Source organism: Bufo gargarizans, chromosome 4 (genome assembly GCF_014858855.1).
Source record: "Bufo gargarizans isolate SCDJY-AF-19 chromosome 4, ASM1485885v1, whole genome shotgun sequence".
NCBI classification, from domain to species: Eukaryota; Metazoa; Chordata; class Amphibia; order Anura; family Bufonidae; genus Bufo; species Bufo gargarizans.
The window spans coordinates 216,148,990-216,168,854 of NC_058083.1; the positions used below are offsets into that span (position 1 = coordinate 216,148,990).

General features: G+C 46.2%; 1 protein-coding gene across 2 annotated transcripts in view; it reads left to right on the forward strand.

The window, feature by feature from the left end:
* The first annotated feature begins 14,789 nt into the window (after positions 1-14,789).
* Positions 14,790-19,865, forward strand: part of VWA5B2 (von Willebrand factor A domain containing 5B2) — an 87,655-nt gene continuing 82,579 nt past the window's right edge. For both annotated transcript variants that reach the window (XM_044288707.1, XM_044288708.1), the window contains exon 1: positions 14,790-14,950. The gene's annotated coding sequence lies outside the window, so the exon portion shown is untranslated. The remainder of the gene's footprint in view (positions 14,951-19,865) is intronic.

The window sequence follows — 19,865 nt, forward strand, 5'->3', positions numbered from 1 at the left end:
ACTTTTCACTGTGTATTCAATTACCCCTTAATTCCACACAGCCAGGGACTGTAAGTAAATTATTAAAGCCAGGTCCTCCCCAGCAGCTGATAACAGTGCCTGGGCTGTGTGCACTTCTCCCTGTCCCTGCGCTTGGCAGACGCTCCCTCACTCAGCAGAGCTGGACAATGCAGAGTTGGAGCAGCGCAGACCAGGGAAGGGAGATCTGCCGTCTGCTCAGTGTATAAATGAAAGCAACATGTGGTAAGAGGACCCCTTTGTTCTGCAGGAGATTAACCCTTCAAGGGGGAGGGCTCTGGTTACTGACACTTTTGGGGGGGCTATTGTTACTGGCTAGTGAGGGCAGGCGGGATTAGCCTCAGGGTGAGGGCAGTGGCAGCCATCTTAACTGAATAGTGAAATTGCAGTTTTATGCAGACTGGTTGCTAAGGGCTGAATCTTATTAACCACTTTAACCCCGCTAGCTAAAACCCCCTTAATGACCAGGCCACTTTTTACACTTCGGCACTACACTACTTTCACCGTTTATTGCTCGGTCATGCAACTTACCACCCAAATGTATTTTACCTCCTTTTCTTCTCACTAATAGAGCTTTCATTTGGTGGTATTTTATTGCTGCTGACATTTTTACTTTTTTTGTTATTAATCGAAATTTAAAGATTTTTTTGCAAAAAAAATGACATTTTTCACTTTCAGCTGTAAAATTTTGCAAAAAAAAAGACATCCATATATAAATTTTTCGCTAAATTTATTGTTCTACATGTCTTTGATAAAAAAAAAAATGTTTGGGCAAAAAAAAATGGTTTGGGTAAAAGTTATAGCGTTTACAAGCTATGGTACAAAAATGTGAATTTCCGCTTTTTGAGACGGCTCTGACTTTCTGAGCACCTGCCATGTTTCCTGAGGTTCTACAATGCCCAGACAGTACAAACACCCCACAAATGACCCCATTTCGGAAAGTAGACACCCTAAGGTATTCGCTGATGGGCATAGTAAGTTTATAGAACTTTTTATTTTTTGTCACAAGTTAGCAGAAAATGATGATTTTTTTTTTTTCTTACAAAGTCTCATATTCCACTAACTTGCGACAAAAAATAAAAAATTCTAGGAACTCGCCATGCCCCTCACGGAATACCTTGGGGTGTCTTCTTTCCAAAATGGGGTCACTTGTGGCGTAGTTATACTGCCCTGGCAATTTAGGGGCCCATATGTGTGAGAAGTACTTTGCAATCAAAATGTGTAAAAAATGGCGTGCGAAATCCGAAAGGTGCTCTTTGGAATGTGTGCCCCTTTGCCCACCTAGGCTGCAATAAAGTGTCACACATGTGGTATCGCCGTACTCAGGAGAAGTTGGGGAATGTGTTTTGGGGTGTCATTTTACATATACCCATGCTGGGTGAGAGAAATATCTTGGCAAAAAACAACTTTTCCCATTTTTTTTATACAAAGTTGGCATTTGACCAAGATATTTATCTCACCCAGCATGGGTATATGTAAAATGACACCCCAAAACACATTCCCCAACTTCTCCTGAGTACGGCAATACCACATGTGTGACACTTTTTTGCAGCCTAGATGCGCAAAGCGGCCCAAATTCCATTCGGGCCCCTAACATGCCAGGGCAGTATAAATACCCCACATGTGACCCCATTTTAGAAAGAAGACACCCCAAGGTATTCCGTGAGGGGCATGGCGAGTTCCTAGAATATATTTTTTTTGGCACAAGTTAGCGGAAATTGATTTTTTTTGTATTTTCTCACAAAGTCTCCCTTTCCGCTAACTTGGGACAAAAATTTCAATCTTTCATGGACTCAATATGCCCCTCACGGAATACCTTGGGGTGTCTTCTTTCCGAAATGGGGTCACATGTGGGGTATTTATACTGCCCTGGCATTTTAGGGGCCCTAAAGCGTGAGAAGAAGTCTGGAATATAAATGTCTAAAAATTTTACGCATTTGGATTCCGTGAGGGGTATGGTAAGTTCATGTGAGATTTTATTTTTTGACACAAGTTAGTGGAATATGAGACTTTGTAAGAAAAAACAAAAACAAACAAAAAATGTTGTGCCCAAAAAAATGTCTGAATGGAGCCTTACAGGGGGTGATCAATGACAGGGGGTGATCAATGACAGGGGGGTGATCAGGGAGTCTATATGGGGTGATCACCCCCCTGTCATTGATCACCCCATATAGACTCCCTGATCACCCCCCTGATCAAACTCCCGGAAATCCCCTTTAACTATTTTTGCAGAACGCACCAAGCTATGTAGTACTAAATGAACCTGCACGGACTAGCAAGGTGGGCCTGGATCATGAGACTAGCGTCCCACGCGTATCACTGGTAAAGTCTGGCTTCCTCAGGGGTAAGTGTCCATGTGCCCCAAAGTACTATCATATAGGCTATAATAATCAATAATAATTGATAATAAACAAGAGTCACCTGAGTGAGGAAAACCTGTTGTGCTGCTTGCATCATGAAGAACCCAACCCCCAATACGCCAATGGCGAATCTAAGTATAAGGTAGTCATGTGATGTGAAGTCACATGGGACGCGTGCTCCTCCCGGCGATGGAACGCAAATGCGCTCCACGAGCAGGAAGGTATATATATTAAATAAACTTTTATGTAAAAAGTTTATTTCATATAGTTAGTTACACCCACACATTTTATCTGGTGTAGGATGTTTTTGTGGCACTTGTGGTCTGCTGTGGGCATCCTTCATTGCATGCGTTTTTTGCTGGGGATCGCCATTAGCAACGGACTACTTGTGCAGGATTTGCTCCCCCAGGTATAGATGCATAACTTCATACGGGGTTGAGCATTTCCTGCTTTTTGAGACCACGTTATTTTGTCATGTCCTTTGTATATTAATCACGTGGTCATCATTTATTAACATTTTGTTTTTATATGCCAATCATGCTATTAATTTTGTTTCTTGTTTAATATTCCTCAATGCTGACCCATTTCAATATTATAATTGCCTACAGAGGGGAGCGCAATGCGCTCCGTTAGATCGTGAAATGATTGGCTCTATTTTCATTTGTATCACGGGATGTTTGGCCGCGAACATGCGCACCTACCTTCCTGCTGGTGGAGCGCATCTGCGTTCCACCGCCGGGAGGGGCACACATTTCATGTGATTTTCCATCAAATGACTATGCTATTTTTTTCTCCGATTTTCTACCGATGCATGTGTGCACATGGCTGCAAACATGTGCATCTACCTTCCTGCTCGTGGAGCGCATTTGCATTCCACCGCAGGGAGGGGCACGCGTCCTATGTGACTTCACATCACATGACTACCTTATACTCTCTTAGATTCGCCACTGGCGCATTGGGGGTTGGGCTCTTCATGACGCAAGCAGCACAACGGGTTTTTCTCACTCAGGTGACTTATTATCAATTATTATTATTAAAGCCTATATAATAGTACGTTGGGGCACATGGACACTTACCCCTGAGGAAGCCGGACTTTACCAGCGATCAGTGGCGTCGCCAGAGGGGGCCACGGCCCCCCCTACATCATGCTGGGCCCCCCCATGTGCCCCCCCAACTAAAATGCGCCCCCCCCCCCCCAAGTGAGCCGCCGCCAGGCACAGGGAGATGAGCGCTTCCATTGCGCTCATCTCCTTACTACTGCCTGTGCCAGCGGCATTCACTTGACTGATCCGATCCGTTTGAAACGGCTCAGCTCAGTCAGGCCCCATGCACACGGCCGTGTTTCACAGCCGTGTGCGGGCCGTAGAACCGCGGCCTGGATCCCTCCTGAGAGCAGGAGCGCACGGCGTCACTGGTTGCTATGACGCCGTGCGCTCCCTGCTGCCGCCGCAATACAGTAATACACTGGTATGATCTATACCAGTGTATTACTGTACTGTGCCGGCAGCAGGGAGCGCACGGCGTCATAGCAACCAGTGACGCCGTGCGCTCCTGCTCTCAGGAGGGATCCAGGCCGCGGTTCCACGGCCCGCACACGGCTGTGAAACACGGCCGTGTGCATGGGGCCTCACAGAGAGTCTCTCACCTCACGCTGCTGGCAGCAGGGACTCAGGGAGCCGGAGCCTGAGGGAGGGACGGGGAGGAGCGTAATATGATCTCAGAGTGGAAGCTGGCTTCTGCCAGCCCCTCCCCTCCCCGCCCACCAACCAATCACCGACCAGAGCTGAGGGGGCAAGGCAAGCACAGCACACCAGCAGCTCTGACTCGAGTTGTCTGAGTCACACAAGTGCAGGGAGTCAGAATAGAAAGGAATCGAATGAGTCACAAGTTAAAAGAATCTAAAGATCCGACTTAGTTTGTGACTCATTCGATTCATTGAGTTAAAAGAGCCGTGAGTCAGAGTGTAGAACAGGTTACATTACACTGAGGCTGCTTTTGTTGCAACAGATAAGAGAAGTGACAGATGACACAAGAGTTTAGATTACAGGTTGAATTAAATTAACCCTTTAGAATCAAATTGGCTTCTCAGGAGATATATATGTTAAAGGCATCTCATTCAGTAGCTATATAACTAAGGGCCCTTTCACACTTGCGTTGTCCGGATCCGGCGTGTACTCCACTTGCCGGAGGTACACGCCGGATCTGGAAAAACGCAAGTGTACTGAAAGCATTTGAAGACTGATCCGTCTTCAAAATGCTTTCAGTGTTACTATGGCACCCAGGACGCTATTAGGCCCCTTTCACACGGGCGAGTTTTCCGTGCGGGTGCTATCCGTGCGGCGAACGTATGGCACCCGCACTAAATCCTGACCCATTCATTTCTATGGGGCTGTGCACATGAGCGATGTTTTGAACGCATCACTTGTGCGTTCAGTTGAAATCGCAGCATGCTCTATATTTTCCGATTTTGACGTGACGCAGGCCCCATAGAAGTGAATGGGGTGTGTGAAAATCGGATGGCATCCGCAAGCAAGTACGGATGCCGTGCGATTTGCACGCATGGTTGCTAGGAGACCATCGGGATGGAGACCCGATCATTATTATTTTCCCTTATAACATGGTTATAAGGGAAAATAATAGCATTCTGAATACAGAATGCATAGTAAACCAGCGCTAGAGGGGTTAAAAAAAAATAAAAAATAATTTAACTCACCTTAGTCCACTTGCTCGCGAAGCTGGCATCTCCTTGTGTCTCCGCTGCTGATGAACAGGACCTGGGGTGAGCTGCTCCATTAAATAGAGCTTAAGGACCTTCGATGACGTCACTCCGGTCATCACATGATCTTTTACCATGGTGAATCACCATGGTAAAAGATCATGTGACGTACCATGTGATGACCGGAGTGACGTCATCGAAGGTCCTTAACCTGTATTTAATGGAGCAGCTCACCCCAGGTCCTGTTCATCAGCAGCGGAGACACAAGGAGATGCCGGGCTTCGCGAGCAAGTGGACTAAGGTGAGTTAAATTTTATTTAATTTTTTTTTAACCCCTCTAGCGCTGGTTTACTATGCATTCTGTTTTCAGAATGCTATTATTTTCCCTTATAACCATGTTATAAGGGAAAATAATACAATCTTCAGAACATCAATCCCAAGCCCGAACTTCTATGAAGAAGTTCGGGTTTGGGTACCAAACATGCGCGATTTTTCTCACGCGAGTGCAACGCATGACAATGTTTTGCACTTGCGCAGAAAAAATCGCGCATTTTCCCGCAACGCACCCGGCTCTTATCCGGGCAAAAAAAATGACGCCCGTGTGAAAGAGGCCTTAAAGTCCTGGTTGCCATAGTAGGAGCGGGGAGCGGTATACTTACAGTCCGCGCGGCTCCCGGGGCGCTCCAGAGTGACGTCAGAGCGCCCCAGGCGCATGGATGACGTGTACATGCGATCACGTCATCCATGCGCCTGGGGCGCCCTGACGTCACTCTGGAGCGCTCCGGGAGCCGCACGGACGGTAAGTATGCCGCTCCCCCGCTCCCCGCTACACTTTACCATGGCTGCCAGGACTTTAGCGTCCCGGCAGCCATGGCAACCATTGAGAAAAAGCTAAACGTCGGATCCGGCAATGCGCCGAAACAACGTTTAGCTTAAGGCCGGATCAATGCCTTTCAATGGGCATTAATTCCGGATCCGGCCTTGCGGCAAGTGTTCAGGATTTTTGGCCGGAGCAAAAAGTACAGCATGCTGCGGTATTTTCTCCGGCCAAAAAACGTTCCGTTCCGGAACGGAAGACATCCTGATGCATCCTGAACGGATTTCTCTCCATTCAGAATGCATGGGGATAATCCTGATCAGGATTCTTCCGGCATAGAGCCCCGACGACGGAACTATATGCCGGATCCGGACAATGCAAGTGTGAAAGGGGCCTAAGGGTGGGTTCACATCACCTTTATGGATTGTACTGTCAGTGTCAGACTGTTGTCACTGTGGGTAACAATGCACAACAGACAACAATTCACATTGCACACCACAGTGACAGCTTCTGACTCCTGTCTGACTCCTGAGTCCTCCTGTCCGGCGTCAGCCTCAGCTTCCCTTTACTATAATAAATCACTCTTCCTGACTCACTCAATACTAGTAATCAGAGTTCAGAGAGAGCTGAAGAAGACGAGCCGACTGCACTGAGTCAGCAGCGCAGCAAGTAGTGAGTGAATCGAATGTATCAAGCATCTGCGCATGCGCACCGGCACTGCTCAGCAGTCTGACTCACCAAGTGAACCGAAGATCCGATTCATGAATCGGTTCATTTGAATGAGCTGATTCAAATGAACCGATTCACCTAAAAGATCCGAACTTCCCATCACTAAGCGGCGGTGCAGGGGAGGGAGAGGCGTGTCCCTTCCCCTTGCTCTGATAGGCTGCAGGCACTAGGCCGGCAGCCTATCAGAGGCCGGCGCAGGCGGCGCGATGACGTCATCGCGCCGCCTGAGCCATACAGCGTGGGACACAGGCCAGAAGAGGCCTGCATCGCATCGCTGACACTGAGGTAAGTATGTGTTTTTTTTACAATAGTGATACTGGGGGGGGGGGGGGGACTGTCCTATTGCCGGCACGTAATGGGGGGCCTATTGCCGGCACGTAATGGGGGGCCTATTGCCGGCACGTAATGGGGGGCCTATTGCCGGCACGTAATGGGGGGCCTATTGCCGGCACGTAATGGGGGGCCTATTGCCGGCACGTAATGGGGGGCTTATTGCCGGCACGTAATGGGGGGCTTATTGCCGGCACGTAATGGGGGGGCTTATTGCCGGCACGTAATGGGGGGGCTTATTGCCGGCACGTAATGGGGGGCTTATTACCGGCACGTAATGGGGGGCTTATTACTGGCACGTAATGGGGGGCTTATTACTGGCACGTGGAGTCCTCTACGGGGGCACTAAGAAGGGGTAATTTATACTTGCAAAATTATGGGGGACATTGAGGGCATCTACTGGGGCATTTTATACTGGTACATTATGGGGGCACTAGGAGGAAGGGGAGAGGAGCACTATGGGGCATTTACTGGGGGCACTATATAGGGGTATTTTATACTGGCACATTATGGGGGACATTAGCTCAACTGGGGGCATAAGGGGGTATTTTTTGCATTGTCACATTATAAGGAGAATTATTACTACTGGGGGGGGGGCATTATGGTGGGCTTTATTACTCCCACATGGTATGACCCCCTAGTAGCAGCCCCAGCCTCTCCCTGCTCTGCTATTCCTCTGCCTCTTCTCCAAATCCTTATTATGAAATCTTTCTCATTAGGATAAAACACAACATCAGCTCCGCCGAGCCCCCGGCCAAAGTGTGGAAGTGGCGACCGAGACCCCCAAGGGCCAAGCCAAGTAATTGTAAGTGTTCATGTGAAATATGTTTGTTATACACATATAGCCTACACTGTGCCCCACAATATACAGTATACCGCTACACTGTGTCCCACAATATACAGTATACCTCTACACTGTGGAGTCTGTTCTATAAGCACCCTTGTTCTGTGGCGGCGGACAGAAAATAATCTGGAAGTGCCCCTCCCGAGACCAGGCTCTGATCCGCCACTGGACCGCTCACAGGAGTGTACATTTCTTCTAAACTGTAATCCGTATCCTCTGACCTGCACAAATCAGCACTCACTCGATAACAACTAACAGGCAGGACCTGTAGGCTGTAGTCTGGCCCTGTTAGCGAAGCTAGCCGAGTGGTGTAAGGTTAAGGTACTAGTAGAGATGAGCGGCCGCTTAATCCTGATTTAAAAGTTAAAGTTACTGCAGGATATGGATTACGGTTTAGAAATGTCAAATGTACACTCCTGTGAGTGGCGGGGAGGGGGATCTGTGGATGACACTGTTATAGGGAGGGGCATCTGTGGATGACACTGTTATAGGGAGGGGGAAATGGGGATGACACTGTTATAGGGAGGGGGAAATGGGGATGACACTGTCATGGGGTGGATCTGTGGATGACACATATAGCATAAGATGCTATACATTACACGGTATGTGGCATCCACAGATCCCCCCCATAGCAGTGTCATCCACAGATTCCCCTCTCTATAAAAGTGTCATCCACAGACAGCTGGACTTTTCTTCCCTGTTGCGGTTTTAGGTATTGGGTAAAGTGTCGCAGCATTTCTAAGCGTACTTGTGTAAATGTATCGTTGTTATAGCTGCCCCCCCTACTTTTGTCCTGGCCCCCAGTGTGCCCCCCCAAAATTTGAAAGCTAGAGACGCCACTGCCAGCGATACGTGTGGGGCGCTAGTCTCATGATCCAGGCCCACCTTGGTAGTTCCTGCAGGTTCATTTGTTTCTACATATCTTGGTGTGTTCTGCAAAAATAGAGTTAGGCCTCTTTCACATTTTCAGGAAAATGCCTGATTTTTCAGCACGAGTGCAAAACATTGTAATGCGTTTTGCACGCGAGTGAGAAAAATCGGCATGTTTGGTACCCAAACCCGAACTTCTGTTGGGTTAGGTGTTCTGTAGACTGCATTATTTTCCCTTATAACATGGCTATAAGGTAAAATAATAGCATTCTGAATACAGAATGCATAGTACAATAGGGATGGAGGGGTTAAAAAAAATACAAAAAAATGTAACTCACCTTAACCCACTTGATCGCGCAGCCCGGCTTCTCTTCTGTCTTCTTCTTTGCTGTTCACAGGAATAGGACCTGGGATGACGTCACTGCGCTCATCACATGATCCATCACCATGGTAAAAAGATCATGTGATGGACCATGTGATGAGCGCAGTGACGTCATCCCAGGTCCTATTCCTGTGAACAGCAAAGAAGAAGACAGAAGAAAAGCCGGGCTGCGCGATCAAGTGGATTAAGGTGAGTTACATATTTATTTATTTTTTAACCCCTCCAGCCCTATTGTACTATGCATTCTGTATTCAGAATGCTATTATTTTCCCTTATAACCATGTTATTAGGGAAAATCATAATGATCGGGTCCCCATTCATTTCTATGGGGCCTGCGTTACGTGAAAAACGCACAATATAGAGCATGCTGCGATTTTCACGCAACGCACAAGTGATGCGTGAAAATCACCGCTCATGTGCACAGCCCCATAGAAATAAATGGGTCCGGATTCAGTGCGGGTGCAATGCGTTCACCTCGCGCATTGCACCCGCGCGGAATTCTCGCCTGTGTGAAAGGAAAGGGGCCTTAAAGGGGATTTCCGGGAGTTTTACACTGATGACCTATACTCCTGAGGACAGGTCATCAATTAAAAAACACTTGGACAACCCCTTTAAGTGTTTTACAGGAATTAATGGAAAATGGTGGTGACATTCATATTTTCAATTTTACTAAATTTTTCAATCATAGCAGATGATAAAATAGAACTAAAACCCCACATTTATTACCCTGATTTGTTATTTATTTATTTTTTAAATATCCCATATGTGGCGCTAGAGTGTTACTTGATTCAAGTACTGGCCTCAGAATTGAAGGAGCACCTTGTAAATTTTGGGGTCTCCATTTTTTTTTAGTAAATTTTTAAAGGTACCATTTCAGGTTCGCAGGGGCCTTGAGGTGCCAAAACATAAGAAACACCCCCAAATGCCCCATTTTTTAAGTTACATCGCCAAGGAACTCAGATAGTGGTGTAGTAATGGTTTTAACCCCAAAGGTGTTTCACAGAATTTATTAACATTGGACCATGAAAACTAAAAATTCTGTATGCTGCTTTAGCCCAAAATTTTTTTTAGGCCTCATGCACACGACCGTTGTGTGCATCCGTGGCCGTTGTGCCGTTTTCCGTTTTTTTCACGGACCCATTGACTTTCAATGGGTCTGTGGAAAAATCGGAAAATGCACCGTTTGGCAGCCGCATCCGTGATCCGTGTTTCCTGGCCGTGAAAAAAATAGGACCTGTCCTATTTTTTTCACGGCCAACGGTTCACGGACCCATTCAAGTCAATGGGTCTGTGAAAAATCAAGGATGCACACAAGATTGGCATCCGTGTCCGTGATCCGTGTCCGTTTTTTCCTATCATTTCAATGGCAAACTTGACTTAGATTTTTTTTTTCATTTTTCATGTCCGTGGATCCTCCAAAAAACAAGGAAGACCCACGGACAAAAAAACAGTCACGGATCACTGACCTACGGACCCCGTTTTTGCGGACCTTAAAAAAAACGGTTGTGTGCATGAGGCCTTAGAAGGGTTAAAGGAGAAAAAAATTCTCCTGAGTACAGAAATACGCCAAATGTGATCATGCATCAGATGCTGTTTGGGGACATGTCACCGCTCAGAAGGGAAGGAGCAGCATCTGGATTCTGTAACATGAAATTTGCTTAAATTGATTTTTTCCTGTGTAAGGACTCATTTTTTGCAGGACAAGCTGTAGTTTTTATTGGTACCATTTTGGGGTACATTTGGTTTTTTGATCAAAAATTTTGATCAAAAATTTTGATTCAATTTCAGGTGAGGTAGATAGAAATTGTAATTCTGTCAGTGTTTTTATTTTTTTGTAGGGGTCACTGTGAGGCATAAGGCTGGGTTCACACCTGAGCAAGAACCAATGATTCCCTATGGGAATGGTTCTCATCTGAGCGTTTCACAGCGCGTACGAACGTGCTGTAAAATTCCCTACGCCCCAAGAAGTACAGGGGCTTCTTTGGGGCGTATTTCCATGCGTTCCCGCCCATAGACTTCAGCGGGAACGTGCGACAATGGGAGTTTATTGTAAAAACGTGCGTAAGCACGTTTCATCTTGCTGCACGATATTTTAAGTATTTTACTACTGGTAAAACAAGCTCTCTCCTATTGATAAAATGGCCAGCCTCTGTACTCATTTTCTCTGAATGCACTGCAGCGAGTGGCAGCGAGCAGGCCGGCCGGCGCGTGACTGATGTCACTTAGTAAAGCTCCTCCCACTTAATTCAGGAAGCAGGAGCGTTACTAAGTGACGTCAGTCACGCGCCGGCCGGCCTGCTCACTGCCGCTCGCTGCAGTGCATTCAGAGAAAGTGAGTACAGAGGCTGGCCATTTTATCAATAGGAGAGAGCTTGTTTCAGACAGTAGTAAAATACTTTACACACACAGCCAGTTATGTGCGCAGTTTAGGACACATGAGGGGACACATAGGGCCATGAGGGGGACCAGCATAAGATGCTATATGTGTGTGTCTTATGCTGGCCCCCCTCATGGCTCTATGTGTCATAGCACAGATCCCCCACATAACAGTGTCCTCCACAGATCCCCCACATAACAGTGTCCTCCACAGATCCCCCACATAACAGTGTCCTCCACAGATCCCCCACATAACAGTGTCCTCCATTTGGTGCAATTCCCTACTACAACAAGGTCAATTTCCCAGGTTGGGGGTAACACTTCAGGGAATAGACTAAGAGCAGCTAGTGTCACATAATAAGGCTACATACACATGACCGTGCCGTGTTTGGCATCTGCCCATTATAGAAATGCCTATTCTTGCCGCAAAATAGACAAGAATAGCACATGTTATATTTTTTTTATTGAACGGAGCAATGGATGAGGACAGCACACGGAGTGCTGTCTGCATCTTTTGCGGCTCCATTGAATTGAATGGGCCCGCATCTGAGCCGCAAAAAATGCTAAGATGCGGACCAAAACAATGTTCGTGTGCATGAGACCTAATAACCGATGATAAATGGAAGTCCTTTAAACCTACTGCAAAATGTATTCCTGTGGGTAACAAGTATAAATGACTAAACATGCCGTAAATGTATGACATGGGAAGTATTATTTTCCCATACCATGCCCTACATTTATGGCATAGTTATAGCACCAGCTCAGAAACTGAGCCTCCAACATCAGCAGCAGGTGTCAGCTATAACATACAGCTGACACCATGATGCAACAGCCAAGATCAAAGGGACAATCCCGGCTATTTAACCCCTTGGATGTTGTGTTCAATAGAGACCGTGTTCAAGTGAATATTTGCGAGCTGCAATACAGGCATGGCCGGGTGCATGAGCCCTACGGCTGAGTTCACACGGGCGAGATTTCCGCGCGGGTCCAATGCGTGAGGTGAATGCATTGCACCCGCACTGAATCCTGACCCATTCATTTCTATGGGGCTGTGCACATGAGCGGTGATTTTCCCGCATCACTTATGCGTTGCGTGAAAATCGCAGCATGCTCTATATAGTGCGTTTATCACGCAATGCAGGCCCCGTAGAAGTGAATGGGCTGAGTGAAAATTGCAAGCATCCGCAAGCAAGTGCGGATGCGGTGCGATTTTCACGCATGGTTGCTAAGATGACAGTCTATTCACTGTATTATTTTCCCTTATAACATGGTTATAAGGGAAAATAATAGCATTCTTTAATACAGAATGCTTAGTAGAAGGTCAATTGAGGGTTAAAAATTATAATAATTAACTTACCTCCTCCTCTCGATCGCGTAGTTGCCGATCTCTTCTTACTCCTTTAATCATGAGCTGCCGGCTAAAGGAGCTGTGGTGAGGTCACATCACATGGTCCATCACTGTGGTGATGGACCATGTGATGATCTCAGTGACGTCACCACAGGTCCTTTGACAGGTCCTGAAGAAAGAACAGGAGACCGGCAGCTACGTGGAGGTGAGTTAATTTAAAAACCTGAACTTCAGTGAAGAAGTTCGGGTCTGGGTACCACAGTCAGGTTTTTATCACGCGCGTGCAAAACGCATTGCACCCTCGCGATAAAAACTGAACAACGGACCGCAATCGCAGTCAAAACTGACTGCAATTGGGTACCTACTTGCACGGGTTTGCCGCAATGCACCCGGGACGCATCCTGAACAAATCCGTCACGCCCGTGTGAACTCAGCCTTAAAGGATAACTGTCACACTTAGACCCTAATTTAAATTTTCATATATGTAGTTACTAATAACATGATATTCCAGATTCAGTTACTATTAGACTGACTTACCCCATATTTAAATAGATTCAGCCCTTAGCAACCAGTTTGCATAAAACTGCAATTTCACTATTCAGTTAAGATGGCTGCCACTGCCCTGACCCCAAGGCTAATCCTGCCTGCCCTCACTAGCCAGTAACAATAGCCCCCCAAAAGTGTCAGTAACCAGAGCCCTCCCTCTAAAGGGTTAATGTCCTGCAGCACAAAGGGGTCCTCTTACCACATGTTGCTTTCATTTATACACTGAGCAGACGCCAGATCTCCCTTCCCTGCTCTGCGCTGCTTCAGCTCTGCATTGTCCAAGTCTGCTGAGTGAGGGAGCGTCTGCCAAGCGCAGGGACAGGGAGAAGTGCACACAGCCCAGGCACTGTTATCAGCTGCTGGGGAGGACCTGGCTTTAATCATTTACTTACAGTCCCTGGCTGTCAGTAATGTGAGCCTGCACACTGCCTGCTTCTGCGTCCTCCGTCTCTCTGGTCCATGCCTAGCAACCTGATTTTAAGCACAGGTAAAAATAGGCAGTAGAGGGAACAAAACTGTGGAATTAAGTGGTAATTGAGTACACAGTGAAAAGTTTAAATAGGGCCACCAAGGAGATATTAATCCAATACTCCAAAAAAAAAAAAAAAAAAAAAAATGACAGTTATACTTTAAGGCCTCATGCAGTTTGCAATTTTTTTTTTGCAGACCCATTGACTTCAATGAGTCTGTAGTACACATTTTGCAGACATATTTGATCTTTTTGCAGAACGGACATATGGATGTGCTTTCGGTGTTCACATGTCCGTTCCGCAAAAAGATAGAACTATGTCCTATACTTGGCCGAAAAATGTGGAGCACTTCAGAATAATATTGCACAGTATTAGGATGTATGGGCTCCAATGAGCCAAAGGAAGTGATTCACAAAGTCGACCGAGAACTTTGGTAATTGATTGTAGACGGCGTGCTACACTTCTGGAAGAAGAAACGACGGTAACACGTCGATGTAGCCGTCACACCGGTGAAGCTTTGTTTTTTTTTACCTGTCTGGGTATATTAAAAGGGGTTCCAGTAAGATATTTGGTATGTTCTCACCTGAAAACATGACCGCTCCAAAATCTGCACCACTGTCACTTTCCAACTTGTGGTGGGGAATGAGAAAATCCTAATTTTCCTGTCATAATCTGCAGAGTTCACTGCGGGCCAGCCGATTTTACCATTTTTGGGGAGTCAGAAGGCTCAATTTTCCCCCTGACATTTATTCTCTATAAATTAAAATACAAATCTGAAAATACTCTTGCACGAAAAAAAAAAGCCCCAAAATAAAATCTTTCACTTTTACATGTCTCAGGACAAGACGGTAGGTGCTAGTCGTGCTGAGGTAAGTGGACTCGCAGGTAGGAAAGGGCTGAGTTTGTGCAGCAAGCGCTGACTCCTCCATTCCCTGTGCCTGTAGACGCAGTCCAGAGCCAGAGAGGGAGGAGGGAGGAAGAGGAGGAGGTGGCGGCACCCGGACAGCACGGCACATGCTGAGAGTGCAGCGCCGCGGACACCGACCTGTCTGATGAGGATCCAGCTGGGAGAGACCGCACCCTCAGCCTAACCAGCGGCCGCTCCTCTCTGCAGTGCTGGCACCGTCCCAGACGTCTCACCGAGGTGATGGGCAGGGGTCAGGGTACTACTACCCCCTCCAGCTGAGGATCTTAGTTATGGTTAGAAGGGGTGGTGTGCTGCACTGTGATCAGAAGTGCTGTCAGACCAGCCTGGGGGCATGAAGGTGTGATGTTCTGCAGGTGCTGCTGACCACCTGGGCAGGGGGCCTATTTCCTACTAAATGACTTGTCTAGTAGGTGTCCCAGGAGATGGCAGACTTGTTCATAAACATGGTGCCAGTACTATGGACTTGCTCCATTTTGTCAGTTGTACCCCCCACTGTGCCCTACTTTGATGTAATGCTGCCATATGGTGAAGTAGCTTTAGGTTTCTGGTATAACCGCTTGATCTGAGTGGTGGCAGTGATTGGTATTCTGTAGGTGCCCTAGCTGATGTTCTGCAGCAGGATGGACAAGTGATGGCTTCTCCTCAGGTGCCAGGTCTACTTCTGCCACTGAGTTTTATGGGATGTCTGGAATAGGTTGAGTATGTGGTTGCTTTTCCAGCAGAGGTTTGGACTTCTGTTGCTTGATGATCACCTTTCTCTGTTTCCCCAGCAGATGCTGCCGCTGACATCTCCCCCTGTCAGTACAGGCACAATACATCTGATGCATATTTAATGTTACACTTCTCCTTTGTGGTAAAGCTTGCCGTCAGTTTCCCACCCAAACAAACCTGTCTTTCTAGGTCCCTCAGTTTTAATCTTGGAGAAACATCTTCCTGTTCTTCAGTTATGGTCATGGTCAGTGTTTGTAAGCCAAGGCCAGGAGTGGGTCCAGAACACAAGAGGACATTTCCATTCTACTTTCTCTCTGTAGAAACCATTAATGGTTTGGGCTTACAAATACTGACGCAAAATACCGACCGTGTCAAAGTGGCTTCCTGAATAGGGATGAGTGAACTTCTGTTTTCAAGTTTGGAGTGCAAGGTTCGGGTTATCTAAGAATTCCGTTATGGTTTCCGCTACCATGGACTATAACTTATGGTCTGTAATAGCGGAATCCATAACGGAATTCTTAGATAACCCGAACCTTGTACTCCGAACTTGAAAACAGAAGTAAACTCATCCCTATTCCTGAATAGAACCAAGTGGTCAGTGCACCTGAAGAATTGATGTCGCCCTCAGGTGATTTTCCATTAATTTCTATTAAAGCTCTTATTTTGGGTGTTGGTGGAATGATCACAAACCTTTTAACTGTGAAGGTGCTGCCTGAAAGTGTACACATATCCAAGGCACACTTCTTATCATTACTAGGGATGAGCAAATCGACTTCGGATGAAACATCTTTAGTCGATTCGCATAAAACTTCCTTTCAATACTGCACAGAGCGAGTTCTCTGTACAGTATTAGAATGTATTGGCTCCAATGAGCCGAAGTTACTACTTCTCTCGAGACTTCATGTAATAACTTCATATATTGACTTCTACTGTAAAAAATAAATAAATTCCCGAACTCGAGTTCAGTTCCAAGTGCTCCCTTGGAAGTAATAACTTCGGCTCATCGGAGCCAATGCAATGCGCTCGCTCTGTACAGTTATTGAAACAAAGTTTTATCCGAAGTTGATTCGCTCATCCCTAATCATTACACTAGGGACTGTCCAGGGTGGCATTTAGGTCAACATGACCTTTTGCAAGTCGTAGCTGGTGAAGGAGGTTGAGCAGAAGCCACTGCCACAAATGGCTGGAGGAGAGCTTGAGAGCGGTTCTGCTGACTGAAATGTCGTTTTTGTTATCTGGACAGCCTCTATTACAAGTATACGCTGAGAGAATATGCATCTTATTTATGCCATTATTTTATATGCAATGATTTAAAGGGCATCTGTCAGCAGATTTGTACCTATGACACTGGCTGAAGGCATCTGTGTTGGTCCCATGTTCATTGCTGAGAAACATGATGTTTTAATATATGCAAATGAGCATCTAGGAGCAACGGGGGTGTTGCCATTACTCCTAGAGGCTCTGCTTTCTCTGCGACTGCTCCATGCTCTACACTTTGACAAGACTAGGTGTGATGATGTTTTTACTGCCTGGGCCTGTCAATCAAAGTGCAGAGGGCATGGCAGTTACAGGCAGAGCCTCTAGGAGTAATGGCAACGTCCTCATTGCTCCTAAAGGCCAATTTGATGACTACTTTGCATATAATGGTTATTTTAAAGGGAACCTGTCCTCAACCTTGTGCTGACCTCACTGAGGGCAGCATAAATAGTGACAGAAATGCTGATTTCAGCGGTGTGTCACTCATGAGCTAAAAGTAAGTGGTTGCTGAGAACCAGCATCCATAATCATTGCAGACTGGGCCTCAGAGTCAGATCTACCTGAGAAGAGTCCTGGTTATTCCTAATCTCCTGCTCTCCTCGCCCACCTGCTGATGGTTGGCAGTTCTCTCCTAGAGAGAAAGGGAGAAAACTAGGTAGAAGCCTGTCAGTCATCAGCAGGTGGGCAGGAGAGCAGGAATCCATGAATAACCAGGACTCTTCTCAGGTGGCCGGGGCTCTTTTCCAGGCCCAGTCTGCAATGATTGTGATGTTGGTTCTCGGCAGCCACTTACTTCTACCTTATAAATGACAGATCTCTGATATCAACTCTCCTGTCTCTACTTTATACGGCCGTTAGTATGAGTGACATACAGTTGATGACTGACAGGTTCCCTTTAAAATCTGTCATTGAGAATAATTGCTCTGACATCAGTCAGGTCTCTAGTAAGCAACCGCTGCTTCCATGCTCTTGGGGCTGTAGTATATACAACGTGGCATCCAGTCCTTTTACATTTTTCACATTACAGAAATGTTAAAGGGGTTGTGCCACAATGGCCAATATCAGCTAGGAATACATGTTTGTTCGCTGGGGTCTCTGTTCCAACCAATGACTAGAACAGGGGTCCCGAGAGCTGTACCTGCTCAGCCCCATTTCTAGTAATGGTTGGGGACCCCAGTGATCAGACATTTATCAGCTATCCTTTGGATGGTGATAAAACTCCATTCTTGTGCAATCTGTTTAATTTTCCATAGAATTTTACTGACTGAGCTTTATTGCACACAAATATGTATATATATTTGTGTGTGACCCTCTGCCTCCATCACCTGACTTACATCAGGCCTCGTTCACATCTCCGTTAGGAGATTCGGCAGGCTGTTTCGGCACAGAGCAACCTGCCGGATCCTCTACTTTACCATTGGATCCACAATTACAGCAATGTGGTCCAACATTGATCCAGCTGCTTTCCGCCATAAATGGCGGGTTTCAGGCGGAGAATAACTGTTGCATGCAACTTTTTTTTTTTTTGTCCTGGCGAAGTCGGCATTTGAACCGGTTCTCCAAAACGTAGATGAGAATGTAGCCTTACCCGGGGTTTCAATCTGCACTTATCTGCCTCCCAGGGGGTAATAGCAGTTGCAGTATGGCATTTCACATACAGTAGCAGGAAATGGGGGTCTGCAGGTCTCTGAAATGTGAGGATATATCCACGCACTGCAGGCTTGTTGCAGAGATTTCTGCGGCTGTCCCATTCATCTGGATGGTGCTTGCAGAAGTCCATGGAGGAAATTGTGAGCCAGTTTGTCTCCAGCAGTGAGGAGGGACAGAGCTCTGTGTATTTCACTCCTCATTTTACCAATCCTTGGGATCTCAGCACCCGGACTCCCATCGATCAAAACCTTTCATGTCACAGTTGGATAAATATGGATGAGGTGTGACTTCTTTTTATTACAATTTTTTTAATAAAAATCTTCTTCTATTAAAAAAATAAAATAAAAATTAATACAGTGGAGCAAGCGTGCACAAGGCAGGAGCTCACATAAGACATTGCTCTTCTGCCTGTGCCCGCTCTGCTAAAGTCTGACATAGCCAATCTATGCCAGGCTTTAGAAGACCAGCACTGGTAGGACAGCGATGCGCCGGCCTATACAGCGCTCAGTGCGGCCGAAGGAAGTCCGTACTCCCATACAGTGCTGTGTATGGGAGTACGGATCCTAAAGGCACCTGAACTTTAAGGGTCTATTGCGCTGGGAAAGCATAAAAAATACATAAATAAAAGAAAACATTTTAGAAAAAAACACGTTTTTAATAAAGAATATATAAAGCCTTAGGTACACTTTTCAATTTGTCAGAAAAGTGGGGAGTTGCACATTGCGTTCTCTGTCGGTGGGGTAAGGAGCGCCGATACTACGTTTTTCTGTGGGGCTCTGTTAGATCTGTATACGCCCTTGGTTTACAGTTTACTATGCCTTCTTTCAACTTGGGTCATTACCTATCTAGCCAAACCCTGGGGAATGTGGGTCTTCCAAGACATCAAATGCACTCTAAGTCTACTTGGACCTACAACTGGCAAACAGTAGGCTAGTAATATAGTTCTGCTATGTGAGTCGTGGTTTTTCTGTGAGTCTAGCGGTTTGGGGGATATTCATTATCAAAATCATGGTTATAATCTTCACTTGAACAATACCACTGTACAAAATGTATATATTGGAACCTTTATTTTACCAGCATAATAAACCACATCCCTAAAGTCAGATGATCGGTATCTTCACATCTGGAAAGGAAGTGAAGCCATTGACGGTATTAGTTAGTTTCCTTTGTAGAGGGGGGGAGCACCATGGTTGGAGACATGGGGACTATTCCAGCAGTGATGGAGACATCCATGGCCTTAGAAGGATAGTGTATTTACTATGAACATCCACTTATACCTGGAGTATGAATTTCACTGCCGTCTAGTCTTCGGACACATAATAATATCATCCTCCTGCATTTCATGCAGACTGTGCACGGGAAAGGTGGTCTGTTCTATGTCATCTATGTTTGGATATAAAAGGTGTCCAGATAAATGATTAATCCACTAGTAAACATAGCCAACAGATCACATGGAAACGGTAATGCTCATCACTGTGCAGCTAGGAAACATGGGCCGTGCAGAAGCTATAAA